Source organism: Marmota flaviventris, chromosome 11 (assembly GCF_047511675.1).
Source record: "Marmota flaviventris isolate mMarFla1 chromosome 11, mMarFla1.hap1, whole genome shotgun sequence".
NCBI lineage: Eukaryota > Metazoa > Chordata > Mammalia > Rodentia > Sciuridae > Marmota > Marmota flaviventris.
In genome coordinates this window covers 107,755,655-107,769,080 of record NC_092508.1, presented here as the reverse complement: position 1 = coordinate 107,769,080, position 13,426 = coordinate 107,755,655, and the positions used below count along the sequence as shown (strand labels likewise).

The 13,426-nt window shown below is 33.4% G+C and overlaps 1 protein-coding gene across 1 annotated transcript in view; it reads left to right on the top strand.

Annotated features, from left to right (window-relative positions):
* Dpp10 (dipeptidyl peptidase like 10) overlaps positions 1-13,426 on the top strand; it is a 623,123-nt gene that overhangs the window by 306,670 nt on the left and 303,027 nt on the right. The window lies entirely within an intron of this gene.

Here is a 13,426-nt window from a genome sequence, read left to right as displayed (position 1 = left end):
AAAGATAGTGCAAGGCTAAGAAAAGCTTTTTCATAATAAGGGACAAAAATAAACATCAATGGCTACGTTTAAACATGCATTCCCACTTGTATATTTGGGATAGATATTTAATCTTTACATTTATCATAGGATAGAGAAATGGAAGAGATGGGCAAGGAACCTTCTCTTATTCAGTGCTTTCAAATATTAAGAAAAAATGGTAATGTAAATCATGAAGTATTTATATTTATATATACCTATTGGGCCAAATTTAACCAATCAACAGATGTATATTAACAATTAGGTCATTATTAGCTGAAATTAATCACATTTTTTATTAAACTAAGTTGATTTATAGGTGTTCAAGGACTAAGCATTGGGTATGCAACCCTTTTTAGTACTTGTGGGATACCAAAACTATATAAAGCAGATTGCTCACTTTTGTAGAGTATGGGTTACTTTGAGGAGATAATACTAACATTTAAGAAAAAAAATGTAATACACAGCATACAGTTGTATCTAGTACATCTTCATTGGATGGTCTTCAATATCGCTAGAAATGAGAGCAGGAAATCATTAAGATATGCTGCCATCAAAACTTCCATGGGAAAATCAGACAGGAAGAAGAAAGTAGGAGTTGGTGGTGAGAGAGTATGTTGGTGATAACCTTGGTAAAGTCAATGTGAATTCTTTTCCATAGAATTGGAGAGCAATAATTAAATGAATTTTCATTTTTTAATTCCTGTATCATTAGGTAACATTTTTAATGGAGATTCTAACCCTCCAGTAGTCAAGCAGTCAAGCAATGTAGGGACTCATCCTTATTGGAATATTCTTTTATGTGGCTGGTCTTACTCATAACTCCTGACACAGTTAATGAGGTTTTTCCTCTGATCACTAATGATGTTTATTTGTTTCTATTTAGCATTTATTCATAGCCTTTTTAGCCTCCATGACATCAAAAAAGAAACAAAAGCAAAGCTTTCATGTTATTATTCCATTATCCAAATGCTTTTGTTGGTGCTACCTACCACCCCATCCTATCTCATTATAGTTTCCTTTATGTGATAATTAATGCTCTTTTATCTTTATGGTTATGTATTGAATCTTTTAAAAATTATTTCCAGGTCTATTTCTATTCTCCTCTGTGTTGCCTATGACTCTTAATTACCATATTCGCATTTAGCAAATATTCTCATTTACTGATATCCTAAGATTCATAGGCTCCCTAAAGACATTTATGTCACAATGCAGATAATTAAGCCATTTATAAGTCATAGGAATGTCAGCAAGTAGTTCAGGGATTGGAGTCAGAAGGGTTAGGGGAGTGAAGGGTGATATATTTGCCACCAGCTAACCCAAATGAGAGATCAAAAATAAAAATTACCCTGATTCTACATTATTTCAGGCAAATATGTTTAATCACTTTATACCAACTCCAACTCCAAGTTATATTGTTACGTACAATTGTGTTTTTAAAGTTCATTTGAGGCTAATGTCTGCATTTACTCTTTCTCCTAAGCCATCTGTTGAAAAGAAATCTATTATCAGAAGATAAATGTTTATTCATATTGCAGATCTTTCTTCTATTATCAATATTTTAATTGTCGTCATGCTTAATTGGATTAGATTGCTATAAAATTTTAGAATAAAAGTGTATCTCGTCAATTGAGAAGCATTATTGATAAATATGATAACAGAATAGCTTAATGTTTAATATGACATATATGCAAAAACATAACTGCCCATTTATTTTTTAAACAATATAATCTGATATCGCATTGTCATTTCCCAACTTAAACACATTTTTAACATGATTAATGGATACTTTTGGCCATGTAATTATGGTTAACAGACTCTATGGGTAGGGATACTATTAGGTATAACTGTCTAAAATGAAATAAAAATAAGTAATTTTTAGGAGTTAATGATATTTAAGGCATTCTTTTGGATTGAAACTAGGCAAATTTCTAATGAAGGAGGGAATTGAAAAGCATATAACTCTTTGACTTGAAGAATGGGAAAGAAGTGATTTAGCCCAAACCATTCTTAATAATTTTAAATTGTTTGGAAATGTTATCTCTTAAAGCCAGAACTATTTCAGACAAAAGCACATGCACAATGTCATAATGAGGAAAAATGTTTTATACGTATTAGCTGTATTCCTTCTGCAATCAATAATTTGAATATCACCAGAGGTCTTGGCAAAAACCACCAGCAATCATAAATGGTTCTATAAAATCAATTTTTGAAATTAGAAATGGGTTGGAAAAATATGCCTAAGCCTCATGTACTTAAATATTAACATTAATTTTTTTAAACCTCATTCACTAATACGGAAAACAACAATTGACTGTAATCTCCAATCTCAGAAAATTTGTGTTAAAATGCATTCTTAAAAAAAAAAGTAGCCTAAAACAGAGGCAAGAAATTCATATATGGCAACAGAGTGACTCCAAAGGAAATTTTCACTATCATATTTTACTGAACTCTCTATAAGCCATTATAAGATATGAGCTTCCAGTAGAACCAAGGAATATGTTTTGATTTCTCACATATACATAGCATCAGGTATTCTGCATGCCATCCTGGTTTGGGTTCATCTGCTCTTTCATTTGCTGTGCCATTGTGTATGTGGGACTGAGAGACACAACTCTTTATACTACCATGACATGGGAAACTAATCATCTGATTTGAGTCTCAGGAAATAGTTGCTTTTTAGAGGAAGGTAAGACACACAGCAACATAAACACAGTATTGCTATATAAAAGAACTCAAAATTTAAAAGTTGAGATGAAGAAAGGTAATCTTTTAAAATTTGAGATTAAGAAAGGTTATCAAAAAATTCTGATTGGCATGTGACCTCACATGCTATGATCATAGAAACTTTGTTATTTTTTACAGTGTCTGTCCCTAGCCTATACTTGGGTTCCCCAGTATCGAATAAGGTCAGTAGTGAAACTCACACTGATTATACTCATGAGTGTCGTTGTGTTCTTGTCAGTACAGTTTATTTATTTGTTTTTCTTAGGCCAGTGATTCTCATCAGGGAGTAATTTTGTCCCCAGGAGATATTTTTCAGTTCTGCAGATAGTCTTGATTGTCATGACTAGTGGCAAAAGATTTGTTAAGAGAGTCTAAGAAGTAGAGTTCAGGGAGAAGCATCCTACAATGCAGAGGACAGCATCTCACAACACACACTGTCCACCCAAAAATGTTGGCACCGTCAAGGTTGAAAAACCATGTTGTAGACAGAGATAGAAAGGGAACCATATACTGATCAGAAGGTAATTTTTTTTGAGGTCAAATTAAGTGGGTAAATTGTATGGAAGATCTCAAGTTCTGGTTTTCAGTATCATTAGCTTCAGGTAATGTTTCTTCTTTGCAAGGATTGCCCTGTGAAGAGAATTAGTATATGTTAATAGTGGTCATTTGGCTTTAGTTTCCTGTTCTTCACATGTTTTCAAGGTCTAGGCTAAAAGGGTAACTCCAGTTTTCTTACAATTCTCCTAGGATAAACCTAATTGAAATATTTTGTTTAAATAAGTTAATACCTCTCATTTTATTGTTGCCACCTCTTTTGAACAAGAAGTGTTTGTTCCATTTAACCTGATGGCCAAGGACTCTAGCCAGCATAATTGCTTTAATGGGTGTGCTATGTTGATAAATAGTTGAATTTCAATGTCTTTGAATTGAGCATAGCTCTCTCCACTGTAGTTACCATCCTTTATTGTAGGAAACCTTCATTGTTCTTTTATTTTTATTATTTACTTTGAAATACTTAAATACATTTATATCTACATTATTCATTTTGAAATTATTTTACATATATTTATATTTTCTAAATTTTAATCATCAAATAGAGATCAAAATTTATCATAACACCTATATACATCAGGGAAACAAATGGAGTGATGTATTTTTCAGCAAAGATTTTTTTAAAATATATTTAGGAAAGAAAACATCAAATGTATTCTAAATATTTGGCTTTTTCATAATTTTCTATAAGTTACAAACATCTAAAATAAATTTCAGCATAGTTTTGAAAGTAATGGTCATGAAAACAGGAGAATTAGCAAGAGAAGTTCTAATCCTCACACCGGAGATCTAGTTAGGCACAAATTTAATTTTAAATATAAGAGGCCATACTCATTGTTTCCATATATTTTCAAGTATGGCACAATTAGCCTGTACTCCATACTGTTATTCACATAGGTGAAAATAGGACCAAAGCAAAAAAATTGACATTGCACCTTAAGTGACCATTGTGAATGATCTAAAACCTAGATTCTACTACCACATGCATTGATGAGGACTAAATGTCTCAGATGGTATAACCACTTTTATTCTCAATGATGCTAACCGTTACTAATAAATCCACATCTATAGCTTTATTTAATTATTATGAATATTTTTGAATAAGTTATCCTTGATTGAAACCAAAACTATCAAAATTATATATTTAAAATTCTTCTTTGGTTAGAAATAAAGCACTGATAAAAATACCCCTTTCTGCTGGGCACTGTGGCGAACACCTGTAACCCCAGCAGCTCAGGAGGCTGAGGCAGAAGGATGTCGAGTTCAAAGCCAGCCTCAGTAAAAGGGAGGTGATAAGCAACTCAGTGAGACTCTGTCTCTAAATAAAATACAAAAGAGGGTTGGGGATGTGGCTCAGTCATCAAGTGTCCCTGAGTTCAAGCTCTGGTACCAACAAAATAAAAATAAAATAAAATAAATACCACTTTTTAAAATTACTAGCCATCACTTATTTAACTGTTTGCATAAGAACTTTGTTCAATTTTCTCTGATATGCCCTCCTAGATATGTAATCAAATGACTACAATTCCAGTATTTTTTTTTTGGAACATTCTCATTTAGTTCTTTCAGAGCTAGAGGTGTATATAGTCAGAAAAAAATGCTAGATGATAAAAGAGGCCAGATTTATTGCAATTATAGTAATTACAATTGTTTTGGAATTTGGCTTCCTGAGAGGTCAGCACTGTGACATGGGTTCAGGGCAATCAGTCTATTTTGAGAAATTCAAGTGTATAGTTACATGCCCTGGAACATCTGATGAATAGTTTTGCCTTTCATTTTCTTTCTGAATAATTTCATATATGGTTAATTCTCAGTCATGAAGAACTAATTAGAAAAATTTTTAAATGTGTAGGATACAATGTTTCTTTTAGGCAGGAAGAATAAGTTTTTGAAATCTGGTGCAGAATAGGGTGACCATGGTTAAAAATAATGTATATATCACAATTAATCAAAATAAACTTTGAGGGTCTCAGTACTAAAAATAATGAATGAATAAGGTGATGGATATGTTAATTAGTTTAATTTAATAATTCTGTGTTTACAAATGAATGTAACATTGAATCCATAAACGTGTATAATTGTGATTCATCCATTAAAGTTATGTTTCTACAAATAGAATTTTCAAAAGAGATTTAAGTATGTAAATATCAAGATTTTTCTATTTATTTATGGTGAAATTTAAGAAAAAAAATATTTTCAAGAGAATTTTGAAAACTTTGAAGTTGACATAGAGATAAGCTTTCCCAGCCTTTTTGACCTTTCAGAACATGTCAGTCTATGCAGCTTTATTGATGCATGGTGTGGAGCCATGCATTGGTGAAATTTCTGAGGCCTAACAACATGATATAATGCAGATATTTTAATAGTACAGTGGAACTATATCAAATTCAATTTTAGTTTCCTTGCAGAATATGTGTGACCATTCAAGGAACTTTTAACAAACATTAGATGGTAGTTGCAGCACCTCATACTACTGAATTGCATCCCCCTGTCTCCTACTGAAGTGAAAATTTTTAAAACTTGAAAATAGTCTTGCTTGATATATCTAGAGTCATCTTGAGAAGAAAAATGTCTTATATCCTAATTGTATTTATTTTTAATGACTATTCCATTTAAAATTAATTTTGAAGAAATATAAAATTATAGTATAATTCTTTAATATTCTATACATAAGGATTTTCTAGGTGTATTGTGTATATTTTCCTTAAACCTGTTAGGAAAGATACTGAATTAAATACAAGCCCCTGAGTTCAATCCCCAGTACTATAAAAAAAAAGAAAGAAAGAAAAAGATGAGATCTCATCTGAGTTTATATGTATATCTATCTATCGATCTATCTTCATACACACACATATAGGTATACATGTAGATACATGTAGACATCTATATCTCTATATAGGTATATATCTATAGATAGACTTATCTATATACATTATCTATTTATTAAATGAACTATATATTTTACCAAAAACTAGTAACATAGAAAACATTATATAATGCATGGGAAAGAGAAAAAGACATAATGTGGTTTAAGTGGTTTCAATTGTCTTAATTTGGCTTACATTGCCACATTTTTAAACATTTCAGTGACTGCCTATGTCATCATTATTTTTTCTGTCAAAATATTTTCAATTCTTATGGATAAATTGTCTATGCAAACAAATTAAAATGACCTTAGTTGATTTTGTTTGTTTGTTTGTTTATTTGCAGTTTCATTGTGCTGAGATTGAACCTAAAGCACAAGAATCCTGGACAATTGCTTTACCTTTGAACTACACCACAGATCTTTTTATTTTTATTTTGAGACCAGGTCTCACTGAGTTGCGTAGGCTGGCCTTAAACTTGTGATCCTCATTCCACAGCCTCTCAGGTTTTTTCCCTTTATGAATTTGGCTGAAATAATCTAGTTTACTTTTGAGGTTTTTCCTTTTCTTAAAACCCTGTGTAAATTGTTCTACCACTTCACGTTTATAAGGTTTCTGCCTTCTTGTAGTAATGGCTCATTATTTATTTGGTTAATCCATTTGCTAACTGCTCATTGCACCCTCTACTACTTATCATATAATATTTCAGAGTCTGGGAATACAGTGGTGAATGAGAGCAGTTAGTGATACCAATGGCAAACAAATAGTCAAGTAAAAATAGAACAAAATGTATGCTAGTATTAAGTCCTTGGACAAAAATAACATACTGTGGGGGTAAGAGAATGACTAGGCATTAGGAAAGATGCAGGGTGGAAGAAGCAACATTTCAAGATCAGATTGAGGAGGTTTTAGGTTGCAAGAGCAATAACCCAGGGTGGGAGCCTAGAGTGGGAACAAGATAAATTTATCCCAAGAATAGAAAATATGTAACTGCTAGGGCATGTGATGCATGGTACAAGATGAACCCAGTGGGATAACAGGGGAATGATTATGCTGAGTTTAGTAGGTCAAGGTTTTCTCTCATCAGTAAGCGCAGGTTGAAGAAGGAAAGTGGCAATGTCTGAACATGTTTGAAAATATTATATTAGGTCTATATTCCAGGGATATTAAAGTAATAACTAAGATCTCTTTTAAGGTTCCTACAAATGTACAGATAAAAGAAGATGTAGACCTTGAACAATAATGGTACTAATGTAGAAAGTCAAAAGTAGGTAGATCAAGGATTTCTTTGGTGATAATTTGGACGGGTCTTTGTTGACTAATTGTTCTGAACCCATTGGAAATAGAGGTACAAATACTGTCTTCTGTGTTTTGAAATGTCACTAAGGAAGTAATTCTGTTATTAAGAGGTTTCAAAGTATTTGTGTGTGTGTGTGTGTGTGTTTGTGTTTGTGTGTGCACGCACACATGTATATGTGTTGTTGGGTTTCAAACTCTGAGCCTCATGCATACTAGGCCAGTAGTCTATCACTGAGGCACACCTCTACCCCTAAGAGATTCCAACTAATTTTGATAATAGGATTCATTCAGTATTGTTATCTATACATCTTTGGACATTCTCTGTATATAACAGTACTACAGATGGATTTTTAAAGGTTTTCTTCTAAAAGAATGGAAATGAAATTAATAATCTTTATAGAATATTGAAGTGTTGCCCATCATCCCCTGAAGGTTAAAAATTTGCTTTTTTACTTACACTTGGTTGAGTCACTTAATAATTTTTATGTGCCTGTTTTATCCCACATACTGCAATAGCTACTAAAGATATCAGAGTGAAAAAATAGAAAGAAAGGTCCTCAGCTACAATGACCTTGTGGTCTACTGAGACAGTTGTACACTAATTAATTAGATATGTAATTGTGAAATTACACAATTACACAATCTAAAATATGTAATTAAATTGAGGATAGGCATATATGACAGTAACAAGGTACCATGCTAGAATTTCTAGTATATTGGCATCATCTATTTTGAAAAAGTCACAGAAAGCTTCACTTGCAAAGGTGAGTAAAGAGAATTTAACTAGGCAAGGATAAAGCTTGGGTATACCAGAAACTGGTAACTAAATTACAAATGTCCTCAGGAGAGGATAAATAAAGGTCATCATTGCTAGATTACCTGGGCTTAAGATCATTAAAAAATTGACTTAAAATGTGGCAGTGGAGATTAAGAGAAGTGAAAAGATTTGAAAGATCGAAGTAACATAAAGGGAGATTAGCAAACAGTGAGAATGGCAGCGGTTGCAGGTGGAGTTTAGAAAGGAGTCATGAAGGATATTCCCTGAGAACTCTGTTCCATTTTTATGGATGGAGGCGTTAACCACTGAGATGGAGAATTCTGTGTAAGGACCAGGTATGAAGAAATGATTGGGTAAAAATTTCAGTTAAACCTATAGTGAGGGTAAAGTGGAAACATTTAACAAATGGTATCTCCAATTCAAAAATAAAAATTAAAACAAAAATAAGTCAGAAAGCTAGCACAATCAGTGACATTATTATTGATTTCAAAATACCGAAACCTGTAAGTTTATCTAAAGACAAATTTAATTACCTTGGGTTATCCATCTGATTATCTATGGTAATTCCCATTTTATGCAGGGGATAAGTTCCAACATTCCCCATCAGACATCTGAAACCACAGATAGCACCAGACCTTGGATCTTTTGGTGCAACAAGTTACCTCAAATAAGACACATATTCTGTTCATGTCTTCCACCAGTTAATATGATACTTTTCCATCTTAATTTAGCACTTATATGCACTGTGGCCATAATTTTGCAGCCTGAGGTGTGACAGCAACTCTAGTAGGAGTTTCCTTTTCTTGCTTCACAATTTCCTGAATAGAAGATATATTCTTTCTATAGATCTTAGCAAGCTTGTGATTTTTTTTCTTATTAAGTTGAGAACTTTCACCTTTTCATGTAAAAATATTTCACAGCTTCTTGTTGGCATATCTGATTGTCAGCTTCACCATTCCAGAGTGATCTTATCTTTATGTACATCAGTATATATTATGGTATAAGCAGCAAAAGGATTGAAAAAAATAATCAGAAAATTTTCTACAAAGAAAAGCCCTATGGCTGGTGTTGTGGCTCAGAGGTAGAGCACTCGCCTCGCATGTGCAAGATCCAGGGTTCGATCCTCAGCACCATATAAAAATAAATGAATAAAGGTATTGTGTCCAACTACAACTAAAAAGTAAATTAAAAAAAAAAAGAGAAAGAAAAGTCCTCTCCCAAACATTTTCATTTGTAAGTTCTATCAAACATTTATAATAAATATTAATGCCAATCCTTTCCAAGCTTTTCCAAAAAATAAAAAATGACATTCATTTTATAATATTCATCATGACCCTTTTGGGTCTGCTAGGTATAGAATCATGTCATCTGCAAATAGTGATAATTTAAGTTCTTCTTTTCCTATTTTGATGCCTTTAATTTCTTTCGTCTGTCTAGTTGCTCTGGCCAGTGTTTCGAGAACTATGTTGAACAGAAGTGGTGAGAGAGGGCATCCCTGTCTTGTTCCAGATTTTAGAGGGAATGCCTTCAATTTTTCTCCATTCAGAATGATGCTAGCCTGAGGCTTAGCATAGATTGCTTTTACAATATTGAGGTATGTTCCTGTTATCCCTAGTTTTTCTAGAGTTTTGAACATAAAGGGATGCTGTACTTTGTCGAATGCTTTTTCCGCATCTATCGAGATGATCATATGGTTCTTATTTTTAAGTCTATTGATGTGGTGAATAACATTTATTGATTTCCTTATATTGAACCAGCCTTGCATCCCAGGGATGAATCCTACTTGATCATGGTGCACAATTTTTTTGATGTGCCTTTGTATCCGAGTGGCCAGAATTTTATTGAGGATTTTTGCATCTAGGTTCATTAGAGATATTGGTCTGTAGTTTTCTTTGTTTGAAGTGTCTTTGTCTGGTTTAGGTATCAGGGTGATGTTGGCCTCGTAGAATGAATTTGGAAGTTCTCCCTCTTTTTCTATTTCCCGAAGTAGCTTGAAAAGTATTGGTATTAGTTCCTCTTTAAAGGTTTTGTAAAACTCTGCTGTATACCCATCCGGTCCTGGGCTTTTCTTAGTTGGTAGTCTTTTGATGGTTTCTTCTATTTCCTCAATTGATATTGGTCTGTTTAGGTTGTCTATATCCTCCTGACTCAATCTGGGCAGATCATATGACTTAAGAAATTTATCTATGCCTTCACTATCTTCTAATTTATTGGAGTATAAGGATTCAAAATAATTTTTGATTATCTTCTGTATTTCTGAAGTGTCTGTTGTGATATTGCCTCTTTCATCCCGTATGTTAGTGATTTGAAAGAAACTATTAGAGCTAATAAATGAATTCAGCAAAGTGGCAGGATATAAAATCAACACGCATAAATCAAAGGCATTCCTGTATATCAGCGACAAATCCTCTGAAATGGAAATGAGGACAACCACTCCATTCACAATATCTTCAAAAAAAATAAAATACTTAGGAATCAACCTAACAAAAGAGGTGAAAGACTTATACAATGAAAACTACAGAACCCTAAAGAGAGAAATAGAAGAAGATCTTAGAAGATGGAAAAATATACCCTGTTCATGGATAGGCAGAACTAACATCATCAAAATGGCGATATTACCAAAAGTTCTCTATAGGTTTAATGCAATGCCAATCAAAATCCCAACGGCATTTCTTGTAGAAATAGAGAAAGCAATCATGAAATTCATATGGAAAAATAAAAGACCCAGAATAGCAAAAACAATGCTAAGCAGGAAGTGTGAATCAGGCGGTATAGCGATACCAGACTTCAAACTATATTACAGAGCAATAGTAACAAAAACAGCATGGTACTGGTACCAAAACAGGCGGGTGGACCAATGGTACAGAATAGAGGACACAGAAACCAATCCACAAAACTACAACTATCTTATATTTGATAAAGGGTCTAAAAGCATGCAATGGAGGAAGGATAGCATCTTCAACAAATGGTGCTGGGAAAACTGGAAATCCATATGCAACAAAATGAAACTGAATCCCTTTCTCTCGCCATGCACAAAAGTGAATTCAAAATGGATCAAGGAGCTTGATATCAAATCAGAGACGCGCCGTCTGATAGAAGAAAAAGTTGGCTACGATCTACAGTCGGTGGGGTCGGGCTCCAAATTCCTCAATAGGACACCCATAGCACAAAAGTTAATAACTAGAATCAACAAATGGGACTTACTCAAACTAAAAAGTTTTTTCTCAGCAAAAGATACAATAAGAGAGGTAAATAGAGAGCCTACAACCTGGGAACAAATCTTTACTCCTCACACTTCAGATAGAGCCCTAATATCCAGAGTATACAAAGAGCTCAAAAAATTAGACAATAAGAGAACAAACAACCCAATCAACAAATGGGCCAAGGACCTGAACAGACACTTCTCAGAGGAGGACATACAGTCAATCAACAAGTACATGAAAAAATGCTCACCATCTCTAGCAGTCAGAGAAATGCAAATCAAAACCACCCTAAGATACCATCTCACTCCAGTTAGATTGGCAGCCATTATGAAGTCAAACAACAACAAGTGCTGGCGAGGATGTGGGGAAAAGGGTACACTTGTACATTGCTGGTGGGACTGCAAATTGGTGCAGCCAATTTGGAAAGCAGTATGGAGATTTCTTGGAAAGCTGGGAATGGAGCCACCATTTGACCCAGCTATTCCCCTTCTCGGTCTATTCCCTAAAGACCTAAAAAGAGCATGCTACAGGGACACTGCTACATCGATGTTCATAGCAGCACAATTCACAATAGCTAGACTGTGGAACCAACCTAGATGCCCTTCAATGGATGAATGGATAAAAAAAATGTGGCATTTATACACAATGGAGTATTACTCTGCATTAAAAAATGACAAAATCATAGAATTTACAGGGAAATGGATGGCATTAGAGCAGATTATGCTAAGTGAAGCTAGCCAATCCCTAAAAAACAAATGTCAAATGTCTTCTTTGATATAAGGAGAGTAGCTAAGAACAGAGTAGGGTCGAAGAGCATGAGAAGAAGATTAACATTAAACAGGGATGAGAGGTGGGAGGGAAAGGGAGAGAGAAGGGAAAATGCATGGAAATGGAAGGAGACCCTCAGAGTTATACAAAAGTACATACAAGAGGAAGTGAGGGGAAGGGGAAAAATAATACAAGGGGGACAAATGAATGTCAGTAAAGGGGGCAGAGAGAGAAGAGGGGAGGGGAGGGGAGGGGAGGGGAGGGGGGATAGTAGAGGATAGGAAAGACAGCAGAATACAACAGACACTAGTATGGCAATATGTAAATCAATGGATGTGTAACTGATGTGATTCTGCAATCTGTATATGGGGTAAAAATGGGAGCTCATAACCCACTTGAATCAAATTGTGAAGTATGATATATCAAGAACTATGTAATGTTTTGAACAGCCAACAATAAAAAAAAAAAAGTAAGAAAAAAGGATGGAAATCATCATCAAAGCAATAAACCATTCATCAAAGATAGGAGATAAATGGCCAATAAATGTGTAAAGAACTAAAAAAAAAAAAAAAAAAAAATGCTAAAAATCAGTTACACATCCATTGATTTACATGTTGCCATACTAGTGTCTTGTTGTATTCTGCTGCCTTTCCTATCCTCTACTATATATCAAGAACTATGTAATGTTTTGAACAACCAACAATAAAAAATTTAAAAAAAAAAATAATAATATTCATCATGATAAGCATGTTATTAGGACAGTATTATCTTGATAACAAAATCATAAAAATATATTTCTAGAAAGTAAAAATTCAGATCAACATTTCTTTGGATATAAATGCAAAAAATTCTGAACAAATACAAACACAGAATCTGGGAACATATAAAAAGGATTATACACTTAATCATACTGTAAATCCACTTTCCTAGGGAACAAAGCATTCATTTATAAAAGTTCTAAATAAATAAGAGCATTTTTGCATGATAATATTTAATACACATCTATGGCTTTCCTTCTTTTTTATTTTTAGTTGTATCTCTCTCTAAAACTCATTTCTATATGTTTCTTAAAAATAGTAACAAGTTGGTATTTGAATAAAATATACCATAATTCTGAGGGCAAGTATTATTTTCAATCTCCTTCATTGACATTTTTAAAACAATAAAATAAAAAAGTTATATAAATAATATTTAGCACTATTAAATATGAGAGTTAC